Genomic DNA, 22,211 nt, shown 5'->3' on the forward strand with positions numbered 1-22,211 from the left:
GATATGTTTTCTCTACTTGATATACTACTAGAAATAAGGCCTGGTTTGAAAGCTCAGTACTGTTTTCGGCCATCTCTATTGTCCAATTAGGTCACCATTTTGGAGTGAGAAAGAGCAGCCTTGGGAATAAAATGGTATCAGAGGTTTTGTTCAAATCGTGCATGCTCCATCCCATTTAGCACAAAGGGCAAACATGTTACATAGTACTAGTCATGCATGCTCCAATCTTTCAAGCACAGATACAGGAGGATGATTGATTCTGGAGAAGTCATCCTTTCTGACCAAGGTGCTTTCCAGCCTCCTGGAACATCAACTCATGATTCCTTCAACTGCTTTTGCACAATAGCAATAACGTGGGTTGGTGGATGCTGGCAAATTGCTGTGCTGATCTTCCTTGAATTGCTGTTGGTGAAGGGTGATTCTAAACAAAACTAAATTTTAAAGTTTTTAAATTTTAAAACATTTTCAGAATGTTTATGAAATTTATATGATTATATAAATATCCAAATTAGAATGTTTTGAAGTAGCATTTCATTTTTTACGAATGGTACTGGGAAGTTTTCCTTGTTGCTCACCACTGCAATTAAACCATACTGTTGAAGACTGCTGCCTGACAGCCCACTCATGTGCCTGAAATATAAGTGAGCAAAGAAGACCCTGATTATTTTACTGTTTCAAGTAGTGGGAAAAAATGTGCAGTTTCCTTCTAGGGATGGTTTAAGAGGATGCTATGACTGAAAAGGCGCACACACAAAAAGGAGCAACTTTTTTATAGCAACCCTATTGTCCAGCCCTTTTTTTAAAACAAGGATCCTTAGACAAGGTCATGAAGAATAGCATCATCCAGGCTTGCCCTATATCCGACGACGTGTTTCTGTTTGTTTACTTTGAACTCGTCCAGAAGGCTGGTGAATTGAGCAGGAGTTTTGCTGGCTTTTGACTGTGTGGGAGAGCAGTGGACGAAGTGGGAGTGCGGAGCTAAAAGAGCCTACCAGGTGGTCCCAGAAAGTAGACACAGTGTGTCAGCTCAGCTGAAAAGCTTTTGCAATTTGTTGGCTGAAGCCGAAGCCTGGAGGAGGGGATAAGACAGTGGGGTGGCACTGCAATAGCTATTGAGGATCCAGACATCTGTGTCCGGCTTGGTTTACTACAATCAGAGCAGTGATTAGACTTCTTTTGATCGCAGGTTTAGCTTTCAGCCTATCAAGGGAATTGTAGGAGGGGGGCTGGGATACATATTAATGTCTTGCACTGGGCCCACATAATTTCCCAGGGGGTCATGGGGTCAGGTTTGTATTTAGTTAGCATTAATGATCTCGTTAGGGATCTGAATGGACCACCGTCCAAGCTCTTTCAGGGATCTGAGCGTATCTGGCCTTCACCTTTCTTTCCCTTCGTTGTGTGGGCTTGCACAGGGCATGAACTGTGATTAATAGACTTCCAGTGCTTAATAATTTGCAAAACAGAATTAAACAAGGAACACAGAGTACAATTGAGATTGGACACAGCAGGGACAAGAGGTTGTTGTAAACAGAACCAGTGCAATCCAAGTGCATGGAATGAAGTAAGATGCTTGCATACAATGTCACAGCTGGCAACTGGCTGGAGGCCAGTCTTGAGTGTAAGCTCCATAGCTATGCCCAGGTGGTCAGGCTGAGGCTGGTCCTTTTAACTTGGGGAGCTTTATAAAGAGAGGAAGGAGAGAGGGAGGGAGGGAAAGAAGCAGGGAAGGGGGAATGGACTACTGCAGTGAGAAAGCAAGCAAGAGGCAACCATTGAATAAGAAAAAGAAAGAAAGAGATTAAGAAGCTCAGAAAGTGACAAGCAGATAATGGAAACCACTTTCAATAGTAGTAATCCTTGACATACAAGGACAAATATGAATACTTTTGTTCTTGAATTTAGATTAACTTTCAGCTTGGGGTAAAACTGGAAGTTACTTCATGTGTTTGTATCTTTTGGTCTACCATACAAAATGAGAGCCTTGTTGCTCACTCCTATGACCTTGGAGAAGTGGTACTTCAAAGATAATTTGAGGAAGACAATATGGGTCCAGAGGCAAATAAGATGCAGATACTGAGTGATCACTTTTAAAGGGATCTGCGCTGGCTTTTCTCTGAATCATATTGGTACAAATATCCAGTATTCTTCTGATGCAGATATGCCATCCTGATTAAATAATGCAGAACTGATATTGTCCTACCTTTTGAGAACAATTGGGCTTCATAGAAATATGTTTGATGAAATAGCTTTATTCAATATTCATTTTCATTTCAGCTGGAATCAAATATTAAATATGCAGAAGAAGAGGAAGAATCAAAAGGACAATGAAATTCATCTAGCAGGGATTTTTCATGCATAATGAACAGGAGCTGCATAACACCCCTACTATCCAAATCAGAGGTGGAAGACTTGGGGTCTCTGGAAGACGAACTCCTAGCAGTGTCCATAAGCAAGGCCCCTGGTCAAGGAAAAAGGAAGTAATAAACCAACAATATCGGAGAGGCCATTAGTTTCACACAGGGGTGGGATTCAAATTTTTTAACAACCTCTTCTGTGGGCATGGCTTAGTTTGTGGGCATGGCTTGGTGGCCATGTTATTGGCTGGGCGTGGCCCACTCAATATCACTCACATCGAGGCACTCATCTCCTTGCCTGGCCTCTCGTGACTGTGGGAATGCTGCAACAGTGTGTGAAAAATGGTCATAAGTCACTTTTTTCAGTGCCATTGTAACTTTGAATGATCACTCCACACAAGCAAAGTACCAGCAAAGGAGGGGAAAAAAACTCCAGAGAAGTTCCTGAGACAGGAAGTCTAGTCCTGCCAAGAATGTAATAAAGGTTAACAGAGAGGCAGTTTCTGTAAGGAACACCAGAATGTTTCCTTCCTGTCTTCCTTACAGGATTAGGCCAGTAATTTCTTCTAACAACCGGTTCTCCAAACTGCTTAGAATGTTAACAATCGGTTCTAGTGAACAGGTGCAAACTGGTAGAATCCCACCCCTGGTTTCACACCCCTATTCAATGTGAATTAAAATTGCACTTGAATATCTGCACAACTGCCATTCATTTAACAGAGGCTTGTACAGACCTTCCCAATGGATGGCGCCTAAATGCATATGAAACAATTATGCATATTTGATACCCTTTGAAATCAGCTGGATTTGGGTGTGCACATGCAATTGCCAGAATGTATTATGAATGAACTGTGGCAATTAAATCATATTACATAATGGAAAGGAAGCATAATTAATTTACAAAAGAAAATATGATAAACAAGCATATTTTACTCCAGCAGGGAATCAGGATTTCTGCACGAAATATACATAGTATACCTCTGTGAGAAAATGTTAGAATAAAATGTTTAAAGTATTTGTATTGGGACATGTTTGAATAATTGTACATTTATTTTTATGCCCATTGTTTTAAAACTGATTTATGTAGAAGTCTTGATATTGCAGAAAACAAACAACCCTGAAGTGATCTGTTGCTATTTAATCTGCCTCACTGGAAGTCTTTCATCAAAAATAAATCAGCGACTTTTTCCTGGTTCTGTCACATTTTCTTTCAGTATAGAATTAAAGCTGAATTAAACAGAAGACTTAGCTTTTTTTCCCATGACATTATTTGCAAAAGCATATGAATAGGCCAAAACCAGGGAAATCACAATATACAGGTAGTCCTCGAATTACAACTGGTCACTTAGCAACCTTTTGAAGTTATGACAGATGTACTTACGAGCCAGATTCAAAGTTCTGACAGCTGCCCCTCCCTTGAAGTCATTTTGGGCTCTCAGCAGCTGGCCTACATTTATGGCCATTTGCAGCATCCCACAGTCATGTGGCCCATAATTTACAATGTTTTCATCAAAAACCAGGGTTTACTTCCATAATGTACTTCTGCATATATAAAAAGTCATAAAATGGGGTATGGTCACATGATGATCTGCTTAACAACCACCACAACTTATGACTTCTTCCAAATAATACTCCCGACCATTAGTAAGATAAAAAGAGAAATGTTACATTTTTGAATAATAGCAAGAAGAGGTAGATATCCTGTTATGTTCATCCTGGAATCCTAATCTTTGGACAAAGCTGGTGAGAAAAAGATTCCTTTACATGGCTGTGGAGGAGTGAAAAAAAGGAACCAGAGAGAGACAAGCAGCTACCTCTATAGCATTTGTTGATGTCATTTAGCCTTCTTGCAGTCGTTTATTAGAGTTTTATTGATGTAATCCTTTATGTCCTCTGTTTTGTCCAAGAAGTATGACTGACAGCTTTATTTAGTGGGGATTTTTCTTTGACAGACATCCACAGAAGGCTTCTGTGCCTCTATTAAGGGATGTCAGGTTGTATGGGGGGAAAGCTTCATTGATTCCCTTTGCTCCCATTAAGCCACCTTGATTTGAGTGAGGGTCTATGTGCGATAACAGGTATATGTTTTTGGCAGGTGCACCTTAGCTTGTCTGCTTATCCACCAGCTGGTGGCTCCTACAGACCTTTTTTCTTACAGCAGCCAACATTACGACAAGCCTGGTAGGATATCTTCACCATGTGCCAAATTTCTCTCTAATGCAGCTTTCAGGAGCAACATAGTAGCCTATCATTTGGATAATTCTTTTTTTTTCCAATGACCATACATCCGTAGGCATACTTTTATTTTTAATATTACTTTGGGGGCCTAGTAGTTGATTTTTTAAAATTCAATGTATATAATAGTAAAATGACTTAAGGGCTGCTTACCCCCAAAAATAATAGTTCAAAACCAACAATAGAAAAATAAAACACACCTGTGTCAAGAACAAGACATGGAATTCAGATATTTTATATTTACAATGGACTCATATGTCAGCCTGGCCCAATGCTTGCATCACAGAGTTGTTGTCAAATGATGCTTGAAGTAGTTGACAAATGAGCATTTAAATTTAACACACAAGACTAGTATTTGTGAGGCAATGTGATTTATTCCACAAACATTTATTTTAAAGATCAGGATTGCTGAAGTTATAATATTATGGTTAATGGATATTTCACCATTATGAATCTTCCTAAAAAAGAAAGAAAGAAAGAAAGAAAGAAAGAAAGAAAGAAAGAAAGAAAGAAAGAAAGAAAGAAAGAAAGAAAGAAAGAAAGAAAGCAAACATTGCTTTGTATTCTTTCCCAGTTGGAGTCCATTGAAGTTGGGTGGCTAATAAATTCAAACAAATATATAACTATATAAAATATAACTCTGAATATTGTATAAATTAAAAGTTACGTAAGAAATAAACAGAACTGTAGCAGATTTATGTACAGCCAGTATAATTTCCATATTTTGTCAGAATCAAACATAAGCACAAAAAATTCTTCGCCAAATTTCTTTTAATTATTCTATAATAATCTCTGGAACCATCTTGAATATACTTGATTCTAATTGTGTTATTATTACATATAGTACTTAACATAAATAAATATATACTGCATATTTTAATAAACACCTCTTAGGTCAGTTCAGAGTAATGTGTGAGGGATGATCTTATGAGAAACAAATTTCCACAGAAGGAAAAGGCCAGATGTCTTTTGTCCTATAGTATCCAGTGGATTTCAGTTGTTCAGAGAAACTGGGTTTGTACTTTAGAGATTTAAGTATCATAGTGCTTCCACAAGGATTATACAATACTCAGTGCTAAACTATATTTTGTGAAATTGAACAACGTGATGCCACAGCATCCTAAGATAGGTTCTAGTATTGTCAGTTATTTTATATTTCTGTAATTTTTATTTTATTTTACAAAACTGTTAAGTAGCATGGTTGATAAATAGAGAACTAATAGACATTCATGTTTATAAGAGATAATTTTGCATAGCTATATTTTATCATTCTGCAAGAATTAAAGGATGCCCTTTGAGCCATAAATCATTATGCCAAATCCAAACAGTCTTGCCACTTTGCACAAGATGTACAGTCTAAAACCCAGCAAGCACATCCATCTTTATGAGTTCTCTTTTATTCAAGTCATGTCTTTCTACTAAAGCAGAATTCTGTTTTCATTCAGACAAAGGAGAATGACATCAGTCTGCACTTGCAAAAGTAGTTTTACATAGCAAATGTAGTATATGAACTTTTGGTTAAAAATATTTTTTAAAAATATACATCTCTGTCATGGGCCTTGGGTATGCAGGAATTATGGTACAGTATAGGGTTTCTTGCTTGTATACATGTATAACAGATATAGTCTTACACATATATCTGTTACTCTGTTCTGTTATGATATCATAGCACAAATGACATAATGATGCATATTCCTAAATGCAACAATTCGTGTAATGACCACATTATATCCAGCTAATGGTTTTGATGACAAGATGGCTTCTTGGTCTTTATGGCTGCATATTCAAGTGCTGATTCCATAGACATGAAGTAGGAGACGGAGGGGCAGAACCTGGGGTAGAGTTAAAAGAGTGACTAGCCTAGAATCTCTATCCAACCACAGGTGGACTTAGTCCAACCCTCCTTGAATTCTGTTGACCCACATCTAATTCCAAGCGGGTGCTATAAGTTGAGAAGATTTCTGTGCATATGCTTTGTAGCAATAAATTAGTTTAATTGGATCTCAATGATATTTCATGCCTGACACATATCCATTCATTTTCCTTGGCAGCGATTCAGAAATGGTTTGCCTTCTTCTAGATTTTGTGTGTGTGTGTGTCTGTGTCTGTGTTTTCAACTTCCCTGCCAAGCCTATGACCTTAGTGTTTTCTGGGGGTATCTAGCCAAATATGAATCAAGTCTAGATACTAACAAGCAATCATTGATAACCCTTACATTTTGAGAGGGCAAAAATTGAAATTAGCCCAGGGATTTGGCTATATATTGCTAAATAGATCCGAGTGTCTCTTTCTTAGGAGAAGCTACAGGACAAATTTTAATCTGCGGGTTCTCTACACCAAAGCTTTCAATTTAGGTAAACAGAAAAATATATGCAGAACAAGGCAGATTTGTCTGTATAAAGCTAAACAGACAGTGTCAAATGTATTACTGCACTACCCTTTTATATGGATTACAACACTCATTTATTAATACCCTTCTAGTCAGATATAGTGGTAAAATTGAGAACAATTATGTAGTCCATCAGATCAATCCTCAACTATTACAATGAAGCCAGGGGTGGGATTCAAAATTTTTTACAACTGGTTCTGTGGGTGTGGCTTAGGTGGGGGTGTGTGGCTTGGTGGTCATGTGACTGGGTGGGCGTGGCTTGGTGGTCATGTTATTGGCTGGGTGTGGCCAACTCAATATCACTCACATCGAGGCACGCATCTCCTCGCCTGGCCTCTCATGACTGGGGATGCTGCAACAGTCATAAGTGTGAAAAATGGTCATAAGTCACTTTTTTCAGTGCCATTGTAACTTTGAATGGTCACCCCACACAAGCAAAGGAGGGGAAAAAAACTCCAGAGATGTTCCTGAGACAGGAAGTCTAGTCCTGCCAAGAAGGTAAAAAAGGGTTAACGTAGCGGCAGTTTCTGTAAGCAACACCAGAATGTTTCTTTCCTGCCTCCCTTATAGGATTAGGTCAGTAATTTCTTCTAACAACCGGTTCTCCAAACTGCTTAGAATGTTAACAATCGGTTCTAGCGAATAGGTGCGAACTGGTAGAATCCCACCCCTGACTGAAGCTCATTAAATTATTTTCTACTGCTATCTCTGTATATAATCAAATGTTAAGTATACTGTAGCAGGAGTTTTAGTATAATTTTGATTCCTGGTCGACGTTTGGCTATTAAATGGGTGGGCTTCAAAAATGTTAGCCACAAGTTCTCTGCCTATTTGATGGGTGAGCGTGGCCAAGGTGGGCATGGCCTAGTCAGTCTCCTGCAACATGGCAGGGGGGCCATTTTTGCCCTCCTCGGACTCTGGAGGCTCTCTGGAAGCTGGAAACGAGCCCATTTCCAGCCATTCTGAACTTCCGGGAGGCCCGTTTTACACCCTCCTTAAGCCTCCACACGTGCCCTGCACTTACCTGCATTCAAAACAGGCCGTGTTGGGACTCCTTGGGGGGGGCGGGGCAGGCAGGACCACCCAGCAGTGGGATTTGGGGGTTCTCTGAACTGCATTCTCCCGAACTCCTGCAAACCCCCAGCAGCCCACCCCTGCTATTAATAAATATTATCTTTCTAATCTGTATTCTGAACAATTGTCTGGGGATTAAAATACAGGCTTTCTACTAGTTGTTTTTTTAATTTTTAGCTAAATTGGAATTAATATTGTAATTGTCAGTAACGGCATCTTTTTATCACTGGTACTTATTGGTTTATTACTATTTTGCTACTTTATATTTTGGGTAAAGTATTATGTAAAATGGATTAGAAGGGATTATTGCAGTAAAAGTTACTTTTAACAAAAATGAAATACATAGTTCATAAAACACAAGTTCAAGGTATTACAAGAATAGGTTTTCAGTACACAATTGCACAAAGCACTAACCTAGTGACTTGGCAAGATATCTAAAGACAGTCCAGTTGGAGGAAACCAGACAAACTTTAAAGAAGTAAAATGCCTTAGTCTAAGATGCCTGAACTAGATGAAAGCCCCCAGTTGATCTTGATAAGAACTCAGCAGGATTGGACCTGCTTCTACTTGAAAAAAGAAACTACTACGAAATCACAGCCTTTAGACTGGAACTGGAGGATGAAAAACCATCCCAGAAGACACCAATAACAAAAAACTTCTATTACATACAACAACAGCAAAAACAAAAACCACCCTGCTCCATTGCAGATACACAGTCTCCAGAAATTGAGTTTAACTTGAAGGAATCTTTACTTAACATTGTTAAAGGAGCTTTATTGTATGTCTAGGGCTGTGTAGACTCTGTCCAATGTACTTCTCTGGGAGTTGTTTGTTCATTATTTGAGAGTTGTTCATTCATTCTGCCAAGGCCATGTTTTTGATTTGGAAAAATACAGCACCTTACTTCTTGCAATCTTCTTCCTGATCATCCCTTTGGTTATATTCGGAGTACAACCCTGCTTATCTCCAATGGATTTTTCTGCTTAAAATAATCAGATGGAGCCTTTCACATATCTGCACTTTGAAAGCAATTACAAAAAGTTAAGTCCTGCAGTAACTGCCATTGTAAAAAAAAAAAAACCTTACCTAAATGTCTGACTATTCTTTCACCTCAATTCTGTATCAGTTACATTTGGATACAATAATTGAGTGGAGTAAAACATTCCATAGGAAATAGAGTCCATAAGTCATCGCTGTTGTGTGGATGGTGATTCGTCCAATTTCCTCCCATTCCTCCAAGGGATGTTATTGAAAGAGAGATCTTGTTCTGACCCAGAGGTGGTATTCAGCAGGTTCTGACCAGTTCTGGAGAACTAGTAGCAAAAATTTTGAGTAGTTCGGAGAACCAGTGGTAACCTTCCCCCTGGAATGGGGTGGGAATGGAGATTTTGCAGAATCTTTCTCCTGCCACTCCCACCAAGCCATGCCACACCCACCAAGCCACACTCACAGAACTGGTAGTAAAATTCTTTGAATCCCACCACTGTTCTGACCCAAGCTTCGTTTAAATCAAATGAACACAAAGTATATATAAAAGCAAACCTTTTAAACACATCACTGTGAATTCTGTTCATTTACAGCAGAGTCATTTAAAATAAATGTCCCAGATAAGAGCAAGCCCTTTCATGAAAGGCTGCCAAGAATACAAGATTAACTGCAGAGAAATATTCCAAACCAAAAATCTCCAAACATCAAACAGAACAGACAGGACTTCCACAAGAACTTGGAGTTGAAAGAACCTATTTGCTTCCTGCAAAGAAGCCAACCCCAAAGGCTGGCTTTTATCCCTTATGGGAGGAGCCATCACCTTGCAGCCTTACTCCCAAGTTCAGCTGCTCTTTCCTTCAAGCAGCGCTGTGTGCACGCGCACTGAGCACAGGTACCCCGGGGTCCTCTTCGTCACTGCTGCTAGAGTCCACGAGCTCCGAAGGCAGCACCCCACTCTCTGATACTCCTGGCCCCATCCCTGCATCACACGCAGGCCCCTCATCCGAATCCTCACTCTCAGAGATCTTAGCCGTCCTCTCCTGCTGCCGGCGAACCACAACAGATCTTTTTCCCTTTTGTCTTTGGCTCTGATTGTGTCTTATTAGCCTCTCTTTGAAGAGTTGGTAATTTAAGACTGCTTGTTATTCCAAATGGCCTCTACAAGATAATGACCAAGCACAAGCCTAGGACTATGTTGCTCGGGCACTGAAGTGGGTGTTTCTGGAAGCAGGAGAAGATCCCTTCCTTCTGATCAGTGGAGGTTTGCTATCTGATCATGAAAAGCCTGAAGATGCCTAAATTATACCAACCGTATTCTTATGTCAAATAAAAGGGGAGTCACTGTTAAAGGGATCCACATCTACATACAAGCAGGAATGAGTTATGCCTAACCCCAGTTTCAATTCACTGGGGGACTCTAATTGCTTTCATGACTACTTTCTAAATTTGAGCTTTAAAAGTAAAACCAGATATTTCCATTAAAAATGATGAATTGTAAGTATTATGTATCTCTCAAATAACAATTAGGCTAATAATGCAAACATGTTCAACCTAAGAAACAGGAACTTTCTTCCCTTCTGTGGAATTTTGTCTTCAATTTGTTGTGTATTTCTTTACATAGGACATCCACCTGTGCCATTCACTCCCTCCCAACTCCCACAGCATAACAAAGAGCAGAAAACTCTGGACATTTATAAATAATGAGATGCATTCAGCTATCATGCATTTCGATGAGTTGTGTTAGTTTTTGATGCCCAGGCTACTCAATGTCTGGTATGCAAATTGGCTTTTCCACATGAAACCACATAAAGAGAGGCTTGCTTTCTGAATTCATTGTTATTTTTGTTTTTGTTTTTTCCTACCGATTTATGAATTTGTTCCTGTAGCCAAATAGTTGGAAATCCTGGTTATCTAACATATCATCAACTTCTTGATCATTAAAACTGTCTACAATTTCTCAACAGAAGCTGATCATTGCTTTCCCTGAAAGTCTGAATACATGCAGGCTTTCCAAAAGCATTCTCATAACCCTATTTTTGCAATTAGGATGGGATGGTAAAGTCATTAAGCACATTCTCCCTTGCAGTACAGTATGTGATGCTCCAGAACCTTGTATTAAGCAGCACAGACCTGCTTTTTTCAGGACATTTTATAATTAGACCCTTAAAGGCAAATATTTTGGAGATTTCTGCTGGACTGATACAGAAGAAACTGAATTGCAACTCTAGCTCTTCTTCCAAGTCAGAAAACTAATTTTGCTTCTAGATTTGAGAGCAAGCATATATTTAGTTGCATTACACACAAGTGATATTTGTGTAACTAGATTTCAGTAGGCCTGCCATGTAAAAGCAATATGGCAGCTACTGATAGCTCAATCTCTGTATCTCTTCTTGTTTCTGTAATAAAGAAAATGCAAGTTTTGTGAGGCCTTTATGAGTTTCCTCTGTTCCTGTAGTACTTTCAGTATAATATCTTAGTGATTTCATTTCTTCAGCTTGTGTTTATCAAACATTTCAGGGTGAGTGGGGGTGAAGGAAAAATTAATGTAGATTTTCAATTTACATATGAATTATCAGTTTAAGGAAGAAAGCATTCACGAGTCTTCTGGTCATTCAGTCTGCCTATAGATCAATAGAAGATGGGTACGGAGTATGACTATGGCCTTTCCCAAATGTCTTTCCCAAATATTAAAATTAAAATTTGACTTGTGTCAATCCTATACTCTCAGATATTGTTCTTATACTTTATTATAATATTAGCAAACATATTTGATGTATTTAATGCATAGTTAACTGTTATTTATTTTCTCCATATGCATTGTATGTGTTTATATTCTACATGTATATTTATATAAATTGCTATTAACTAGGTTCATAAAATACCTTTTAGGAGAATGGATGGGAGTCTGATCCAGCTGCATGAGAGAAGAAATGTTTCATATCTCAAGGAGCACCTTATGTGCACCCTAGACAGGCTCTTCCCCTTGTGTACCAGACGTAGAACTTAATGGTTTTAAAAAATTAGAGCATCTGTTTTGTTTACAATTTATTATCTACTCTGAGTAATGAGATGAATTTTAATACACTGTTAATGAGGCAGTTTCTTGGCAGTTTAGAGAAGTTTCCTTTTGCCTAGTTGAGGTACATAGATAATAATTTTAAAAGACATTAAGTTTTTGATCTGTTATCAACTGTAGCTAAGAATGAGCAGCTAGACAGGATAGTTATAGCCAGGTATGTGTGTATGAATGCACATATTTATAGGCATGCATACGAGATATGGTCAATCAACTCCCCACTCAGTATTAGCAATAACTTCCCTGGAATTGAATTCAGGAGTCCTTTGCCATTCTTTTTTAGTTCATCATACCTCCTGCTTTCAAGCTGTTTTAGGATTGAGAATACAATACTGGCGTTCATTTTATAACCGTCAATCAAGGCCAGGAGCTGCAGATCTTCTGAGGCTCTCCAGACTCTATTGCAGATCTTTCTAAGTGGCAAGCAGTAGTAACAAAGGCCTTGTGGATTTCTTCACCTCTGTTGAGTGACAAACTCTGATGTGCATGGCTCTTCCCACAATTCTTGACCTGACACGCTGATAGGTTTCTCTAGGCTAGCAAGAAAATGAGCCTAACCAATAAGAAAGATGGAATCAATAAAGTAGAAGTAGCAAGAATATTGGGGGAAACTATTGGGTAATACTGCAGTTCTTGATTTTAACGGAAACAAGAACAGAATGTCACTGAAGTTGTAGAGAGGGACTCCAGAGACCAGATTTAAATAAAGTCAGAGCAATAATAAGAATTCCGGGGTAAGGTAAACCTTGAGGAAAGAACTCTCACAAAGGAAAGATGCTATAAAAGCAGAACACTACCAGTTAGAGAAAAAAAACATGGAAGAAGCAAGTGTGGATGCATAAAAAGGTTAGTGTAGATTTGAAAATCAAATGGGGCACACACAGGAGGTAGAAGGTCACCAAAATGTATACATACAGCCTGGATTTATAGAGCTGGTTTCAAGAAAGCTAAAGCTTAGAATGTGTGGAGATTAGAAAAGGATGCTAAAGAACTAAAAAGGGGACAATTCAGTTAGTTCAGAATAACAAAAGGAGAAAAGAAACAATATACCAGCTGCTCCGTGAAGATTAGAAAAGGAGATAATAAAGAAAAAGCAAAATTACATTAATTATATTGGACTCAGGAGTTTTTGTTTGGTTGGTTTTTGAGAAAAGAATAAGGTACCCACCAGGCGATTGTGAAGAATGCTAAAGGATGTCAACTTAAGCTTGACAGAAACCATTTTTTTCCATTCGATCTAGTCTGGTTTTCATTGCTATTGCTTTGGCAATGTATTTCAGAAATGGTTAGCCTCGCCTCCTTCCTGGGCCTGGTAGAAAGTAGCTAAGCCAGCTGGTTTTGTGCCTCACGCAGGACTAGAACTCACAGGAATCACTACTGATATTGAATGAGATGAAAGCCAGAGCCAGGTTGATAGCATCCTAGGCTATAGATGTAACCTGCTAATCAAGCAATTAAACTTCTATTCGTTGAGAACTTCGACCTTGAGGACTATTGAGAACTTCTGAATGACTGAAGAAAGATTTATGCTGCCTCTAGCTTAACATAGAGAAACTACAGATTAGTTTGTTCCATGCAGGTATCACAGAAGTGCAAAGTTATTTACTTAGGAAAAAAAAAACAACAACACCAAAAAGAAATGTACAACTCTATGGGGAGAGGTTCACTATTAGCGTGCATGACAAGGATATTGGAATTGAAGTTTATGGCAAAGTGAATAGAATCAGTTGTTCAAAAAGCAAAGGCAGTTTTGAGGTTGCATCAATAGAAGAAGAGCTTTCAAGCCATACAAAGTAATCATTCACGTATATTTTGCACCAATCAGATCATAGCTTGAATACTACATTAGCAATTAAATCTTTCAAGGAGGGACTAAAGGATGTGCAGTCTTGAAAGAATATCTAAATGAAGATTTATGATACACTTTTTGAGGTTTGGAAGAGGGAACACATGGAAGGAACAGCTGTTTTTTCATTGTCCAGGTCCAGGACATGGGATAATGACCTTCAGTTACTCAGAAGGCAGATTCCAGCTGAATAGGAACAGAGTTGGAAGGGTTGTGTTGAGGTATTCCCCATTGGGAGAATGAATGCACTCAGGGAAACATAGTGAGAGTGGTGATGAATAACACACAACCAGCACACAGATACATTGAATAATAAAATAATATTCTGTCGTTTGCTCTTCTTACAGAATCTAGTTATATGTCCCCTAGCCCCACAAGAAAAACATTTCCTAACAGTATAGGCAGTTGAAAACAAATCCTCTTCTTGTGGTTGTTTCTCTCTCAGTTGGTCTCTATCCTACCTTCTTCTTGCCTCTTCTAACAATCGTCTGGTTATGTCAGTCAATGTGAGTTCATTTCTGGTCAGGACTTCCAGTGAAGATACGTAATCATCATAACTTTCATCCAATGAGGAAAGAATGATGTAAACCTGATGCAGCTCTGAAAAAATCAGATCCTTTTCATGTAGCTCTTGAAAAGTTCTTTTCATAAAATTCAAATGAGCTAACATATCTCCACCTTTCAGAAGACATGCTCTAAACAGTTTACGTGTAAGATGTATGTGTGCACCTACACTGTTCACGAACATAAATCCTCTTCAAATTCTCCCAACACCTAGCAGCAGACTCTTCTCCACGAATATGGACTAGCTGCTGGTCACTCAGTGTTAGTCCAATCATAGAAAGAGCTTATTCATTGTTCCATTTAAAGTCAGCTAACTTTTTGGCGTCATCCTCATCATCTGTATCCCAAGCATTTACATCAGGTGGATCCTGAACTGCAGCCCATAACCATTCCCTATGTAGAAGTAGACTGCACTTCATAGACCAGGAAACAGAGTTTGTTCCATCCAACCGGGTTATCAGTGATAGACTTGTTGACGGGTCTTGTGCCATCTTTACCAGGACAGTAACCCATGATTAAACAGTAGACAGCTGTCTGTATATGGTACTGTGTATTCATACCAACTCTCAATTATCTGAGTCTGGGCCCAAAACCAGTGTTGAGGTATTCCCCTTTGGGAGAATGGGTGCACTCAGGGAAACATAGTGAGAGTGGTGATGAATAACACACAACCAGCACACAGATACACTGGATAGTAAAATGTAAGTTTTACTTCCTATAAACAGTTTGTTTACTTCCTGTAAACAAACTCCAACAAACAGTCCAAATCATATGCAGTTAAAGCAGTTAGTATTCAAAATAATTGGTCCAGGGATAATCCAAAAACGAAGTCCTTTTCTTTACCAGTATCATAAACAAAGTACAGTAAATGGAGTTTGTGAATAGTTGCAAGACTCACAGCAATTCAAACAGAATGATGATCAGGCAAAAGGCAAAAGGAAAACAAAGGAAGTGCAAAAAAGAAACAAACCATCTTATGGCTCCATCTTATGGCCATTGGAGGAACCTCAGCAAATCACATTTACAACATTCTCTTAAAGATACAACAGTATTGGTAGTATCGACCAGTATCGGCTGGTCTCCTCCCCCTTGGCCATACGAAATAAACAGGCAGAGAAAGAGAAGACCAGCCAGCCGATTCAAGGTGCATTTCTGCACTGCGAAAGAAGTGGCTCCTGATCTCCGGCTGCTACTTTTGCTCTCGCAGACAGCTGCAGAAGCACCCGCAGCAGCAACAGGAAGCACCGCAACAATGAGGTACAGTAAGATTTGGTGGTGCAAATTTATCTCCGAAGGGCTTCTGGCAAAAAACAAAACAAAAACCACTCCAAAACAAAACCCATTCGGCAGGCAGACTCAGCAGGTAGTCGTGATCTTTAGTTGGGCTTTTTTTTTGTCAGCCCAAGGCTAGAGTGGGGGCAGGGAAGGTACATTGAAAATAACCCTGTCTCTGCAACATCAGTCATGTGACTGGGTGTGGCCAACTCGACATCACTTGTAGCAAGCTACCACACCATCTTTCTGAGTTGGCCACGCCCACCCAGTCACATGACCACCAAGCCACATCCACCAAACAAGCCAGGCCTACAGAACTGGTAATAAAAAATTTTGAATCGCACCACTGCCTTGGAGGTCATCTAGTCCAACCGCCCACCAAATTTCTGACAGATGGTGAAAGATGTTTAACTATAGAAAAAGCAAGAGAAGTGCTTTTGTTTTGTGTACAGAAAATTTTGTTATTCTTTCCCCCTTTTTATCTGAAACCAATATCAGGGTTTAATTTTGTTTTCAAACTGTATTGCGTTTTCCCTTGATGAAATCAGAGAGGTTTGTTGAAACCTAGAATGGATGCAGATGTGGGGACAACTGATAGGAAAGCTGCATAAAATTCTTCTACATTTGTCTAGCCTTGAAATACTGTGAGGCACGCTGGGTATAGGGAGCTACTATTACTCCAATTACAGTGATACCTTGAGGTGTTTTTTTTCTGCATTAGAACCAGGGGTGGGCTGCTGGGGGTTTGCAGGGGTTTGGGAGAGCTCCTAGTTAAGGTTCTGTGCAGTTCAGAGAACCCCCAAATCCCAATCCTGACTGGTCTGCCCACCCTGCCCCGCCCCACCCAGGGGTCCCCAAGTGGCCCATTTTGGATGCGGGTAAGTGCAGGGTGTGTGCGGAGGCTTGGGGAGGGTGAAAAACGGGCCTGCCAGAAGTTCAGGAAGTCCAGAAATGGGCCTGTTTCCACGTTCCAAAGAGCCTCCAGAGCCCAGGGAGGACATTTTTGCCCTCCCGGAGGCCTGAGGAAAGCCTTCAGAGCCCGGGGAGGGCAACCCCCCCCTCAACCATGGTGCAGGAGGCCATGGCCACCATGGCCACGCCCACCCAGCAACCCTTTGCTAAAATTGCTCAAGCCCACCCTTGATTAGAACTGTATCTTCTATGTTTCACTATTTCATAACAAGAACCTGAATGTTATTTTTGTATAAGATGTAATGATTTTCTAAAGTAATGGTTTCTCACTAGATTTCTTCAGTTATTTACATTTCATTATTGTAGTGCTCATAACCCAGGCACTCACCAGAATTTTTAAAAGGTTTTTTGATGATGATTATGTGCTATCAAGTTGTTGCATGCTCTTAGTGACCACAAAGACAGATTTTCTCCAAGATGATCAATTCCTAGTGTGAATTTTTATACCTTCCAATGGTATAGGGCTTGCCGTTATAAATGAGTCCATCTAATTTGCTGCTGGTCATTCTTTTCTCTTCTTTTCCATCTTTCCCAGTATTGCAGCCTTCTCCATAGAGTTAAGTCTTTGCGTAATGTATCTGTGCATAAAAAGTTATTTACCTGACAATGCACATGAGGTGTAATAAGTGAACATAATCTGGTTTTAGCCTTATTTATTTTTAGTAATATTGTAGATTGGGTATTTACTAAAATTCAACAAAGTTACATGCACTGGAAAGAGATGGGGAAAAGAAGCACAAGTGCAATTTTTAATGATTGGTTGAGGTTATTTAATTGGTTATTTAATTGGTTGAGGTTATTGTAAAAATTGATAGAAATCCTGCTCGTGCAGATAGGAAGACAAATTCACCACTGCTGTGAAAAATGTACTGGTAGAATGTACAGTCCATGCAGCCATTTCACTAGACAGGAATGCAGGATGGGCCAACCAAAGTGGGAAAGAGATACAGATGGCATCAGAATAGGTATCAGTTGCTGGGATTGGCAACCTTGTGCCCAGTAGCAGCTCCTTGGAGCCCAATCAAGCTTCGTGCCTCAAACATTATTCCGTTCATTAAAAAAATGGGAAGTTGGTTATAAAAAAGTCAAGAAGCTCATTTGAGCATTACCCTGATTTATAAGAATCCCTCTGGACCCCATTCAGGCCACCAGGGGTTCATAAAAGACCAACTGATAGGAGGCTACAGAAGAGTGCTTTGTGTAAAAGTGCATCTACCTCACAGAAAATCTAAGATAAGTCTGGTGTTTCGTCATTGGGTTCAGAAGGTAGGGAAATAATTGATGATTAAGCTCACCCATTTGTTTTCTCATAAGGGGCTGGAGTATTTATCAATAGACTCTGCCCAATAAGTCAGTAATTTGTAAAACGGTAAACCCAATCTGCCTAGCAGTCACTTGAATGAAGAACCTACAACATCCTTTCAATGTACACCCAGTGATGCAAACAAAAATTCTTCTTTTCCATTTACTCCATAATGTCATCTATTTTCTTTGATAAAATATGCAACTATTTCCAGCCAAAACCCAAATATTTAAAATGCAGCATTCTCTTTTTAACATAGGTCCTGTTTACACTGTCATAACAAATCATGAGACATGGTATAATTTAGTGTCTTACTATGCATACTCCTCTACCAGAATAAGAACTCCTCTCAGGAATTCTAGGGTGCAGGATCACATTTCCTTATTACATTTTGTACAAACTTGCCATTTTACCAGTAAGATTTTGTGTGATTAGATAGGATGTTTCATATATAAAGGTGGCGCATACCTGGGCCTCAAACTCAAACAAGGATCCATCATCCCTGCCTCTGGATTGTAGACACAAACACTTAAAGGCTCAATGAATTGAGGGGTCAGCCAGAGCAACCACCATAACACTGAACTGAAACCACAGAGCAAGGCAAGCAGCTGTAACAAACAGACAGTCCCACTGCTATTCAAAAGAAATAGAAAAAAGGAACTATCTCCCATCTCCAGAAACTTAGCATCAAGGTAAGGTTAGTTAGTGGTTTCAAAACCCAGGCACCAAGCTCTGTGGAAATATACTGCAAAAGCTATAATTAAACAGTTCCTAAAGAAGAATCTACAGTCTTCAATAAGAATCAGTATGAAAGTTGGAGGCCAGTTTATTGTATACATAGCAAATGTACAACTATTTGTGGTCATTCACTTTTATATTCAACCCACATTCATTTGGATTAAAAATTAATACAAACTGAAGTAAAATAAAAGGGGGGAAAAGCAAAAGGAAGACATAAAAGAAAAAGCTAAAGTGCAAAAAGAAAAAAAAGGAAGAACAATAGAAAAGAAAGAAAAAGGATACAAAGAAGTAGCTTCTGATCTTTTTTATAGCAGTTATCAGATAAGACAATAACCGATCTGCCTCTTTCTCTTTACATCATGACTTTCTTCTGTCAATAATCCGTCCTATCTAATAATGAAAACCATAAAGCATAAGTTTATTTTCTCTGTTTTATGCAAAAAGTCCATAAGGGGTTTCCAGTTAGCAATAAATGAAGATATTGTCTTTTCTGTAATCAAACTGTTCAATTTCAGGAAGATCTATCAGCTTCACCAATCATTCTTCTGCAGTAGATTGACAGTTCTTTCCATCTTTGTGTCTGCAATAATCTTGCTACAGTTTATATATATATAAAGACGAACACAATACAGAAGCAGACGAACACAATACAGAAGCCTGATGATGGCAGATGAGATTCTGACGAAACGTTGCTACAACTTTAAAAACACAACTACAATGATGTGGGAAAATACCCGAACAAAGCTGAATAACATACATGTAAGTACCCGCGAAAACTTAAGAAAATATATATACGGCCTCCCAAAAATACACAAAGAAGGCATACCTCTCAGACCCATAGTCAGCTCCAGAGGAGCACCACTACAAAACCTAGCTAAACATTTAGCAAAACAGCTACAGCCCCATGCTGAAACCGCAGCTTTACACCTACAAAACTCATACCACTTTTGAAAATGATCAAAGATCTACATATGGAGCAAGAAGATCCGCTTGTAAGTTTTGTCATGGTTTCACTATTCACTCAAGTCCTGATAAAAGAAACCCTTGAAATCATCAAAAATAAATACCAACCAGCTAAACACCTCATGGAACTAACAGAACACTGCTTAACCAACACATATTTCATATACAAAGGACAAAGATACAAGCAAATTGAAGGAGCCCCTATGGGATCACCACTGTCACCCGTCACTGCAAACCTGTTCATGGAAGAATTTGAATCCAGAGCCCTGGCTAATGCCACCCACAAACCCAAACTATGGTTAAGATACATTGATGACACATTCGTGATTTGGCCCCATGGAAAAGAAAACCTAAACAATTTCCTAACACACCTAAACAGCACACACCCCAAAATCAAGTTCACCATGGAAATGGAAACAAACAAAAAACTACCATTCCTAGATGTACTAATCTACAAAAAAACAGATGGCACATTAGGATACACCATATACCAGAAGAAAACACACACCAACCACTACCTCAACGCCCAATCCCACCACCACCCAGCACAGATAAACTCCGTGGCCAAAACACTAATCGCCAGAACCAAATGCCTGACAGACAAGACACACATAAAGACTGAACTATGCAGCCTGGCTAAAGTACTGACAGCCAACGGCTTCCACAAAAGCAAAATCACCGGCTTGATCCACAAAAACATACTGAGACATAATGGAGACCTAGAAGATGAACAGACCTATGGAAGAGCTGTCCTGCCCTACATAAGAGGTACTACAGACAAAATCAGTAAGATACTACACAGGCATCACATCAAGACTGCCTTCAAAACAGACAGAAAAATAGCAGCCATCCTTAGAAACCCCAAAGATAAAATTGACCTGGAAAACCAAGGCATATACGAAGTCCCCTGTGCATCATGCCCGGCCACATACATTGGACAGACCAATAGAAGAATAAGTACCTGCCTGGATGAACACAAAAATGCAGTAAAAAAGCTGGAACACACTTCCTCACTAGTCCAACACATGAAAGCCACAGATCATAGCATCAACTTCAATGGCACCAAAACCCTAGCCACTATAGAAAACCCCAGCCACAGAATTATCAGAGAAGCCATAGAGATTGAAAAAAGACCTGAAAGCATGAATAGAAGAGATGATTCCACCAGACTGTCAATCATTTGGAAGCCTGCACTCACAAATAAAAAAAATCTCCACACCACTAGCCAGGCAAACACCTGGGCACAAACAGAACCCACCCCTGATACCTCCAGCTCAAACACACCCCAACCAGGGACCCAGATGAAACCTAGCTTCCTAACAAATGATAGCCGTCCATTTACTTGGAGCCAAGCTGCACTAAAGGCCTCCAATAAAGGAACACAATGTTGCCAGCCAATCAAGACACAAAAAGATCCACAAAACAGACAGAAGATATTAGAAACACCAATCAAGCAGAACACAGCAAACCCCAAGACCAATAAACACAGGCCAAGACTCCCAACCAATCAGGATGAAGAAAAAACCATTCTGGCACAGCAGTAGGCTGCCCCAAATTTAAAACTGAAACGGCTGTGATAGTCTGACTCACAGACGAACACAATACAGAAGCCTGATGATGGCAGATGAGATTCTGCTGAAACGTTGCTACAACTTTAATAGCACAACTACAATGACGTGGGAAAATACCCGAACAAAGCTGAATACCATACATATAAGTACCCCCGCAGCCAGAATGGTCCATTATTTTTTTTCCAATTTTCTGTCTTTGTTTTCTGAAGGCAATTGGTCAGAGTTTTGGGGTGCTCTGAGATATTCCCTTCTGCTTAAATAAGAGGGAAGTGCCCAAACAAGTACTTAGTTCTTTATTATGGTTACTGACCAGAATTCTGCATGTTAATAAAGTAAAATGTGGTTTCTGTTTTAAGTAAAGTAAAATGTTTGTTTTTGTTGCCTGAAACTCAATCTGAAAACTGGCAACTGCCAGACTAGTCCCGGCAGTTCTTGGCAAAATTTCAGAAATAATTTGTAATTGCTTCTCTCTTAGAGGTCAGTGAGAGTGGCTGGCCTGAGATTACCCAGCTGGCTTTGTGCCCAAGGCAGAACTAAAACTCATGGTTCTACTGAAATATAAGCATCACATTTGTAACCAGATCATTGAGGCAATCAAGGATATCATGTTTTACAGACAATATAAGGTTTTTTGCCACTTTCATGAAAACTAAATACTATTGTCTCACACTAAGTAAGCAGATTAATATTTCTTTATAGAAAGTTCAGTATAACAAAACACACAGATTTAGGGGTGTGTGTGTGGGGGGGAAACTTGACAGTTTAGACACTGTTTCTTGGTAAGCAAATTGATATAAGTAACTTTAACATTCAAGTCTCTAACTTTTTGCTTAAGTTCTATAATTGCGCAATTATAGC

General features: G+C 39.3%; 1 long non-coding RNA gene across 1 annotated transcript in view; it reads right to left on the reverse strand.

Moving 5' to 3' along the window:
- Window positions 1-8,728: 8,728 nt before the first annotated feature.
- Window positions 8,729-22,211, reverse strand: part of LOC113436527 (uncharacterized) — a 156,458-nt gene continuing 142,975 nt past the window's right edge. Inside the window, exon 5 of the long non-coding RNA XR_015743057.1 lies at window positions 8,729-9,074. This is a non-coding gene — a long non-coding RNA (uncharacterized LOC113436527). The remainder of the gene's footprint in view (window positions 9,075-22,211) is intronic.

The sequence above is a fragment of the Pseudonaja textilis genome, chromosome 3 (genome assembly GCF_049901715.1).
Source record: "Pseudonaja textilis isolate UNSWEBS1 chromosome 3, rPseTex1.2, whole genome shotgun sequence".
In the NCBI taxonomy this organism is placed as follows: domain Eukaryota; kingdom Metazoa; phylum Chordata; class Lepidosauria; order Squamata; family Elapidae; genus Pseudonaja; species Pseudonaja textilis.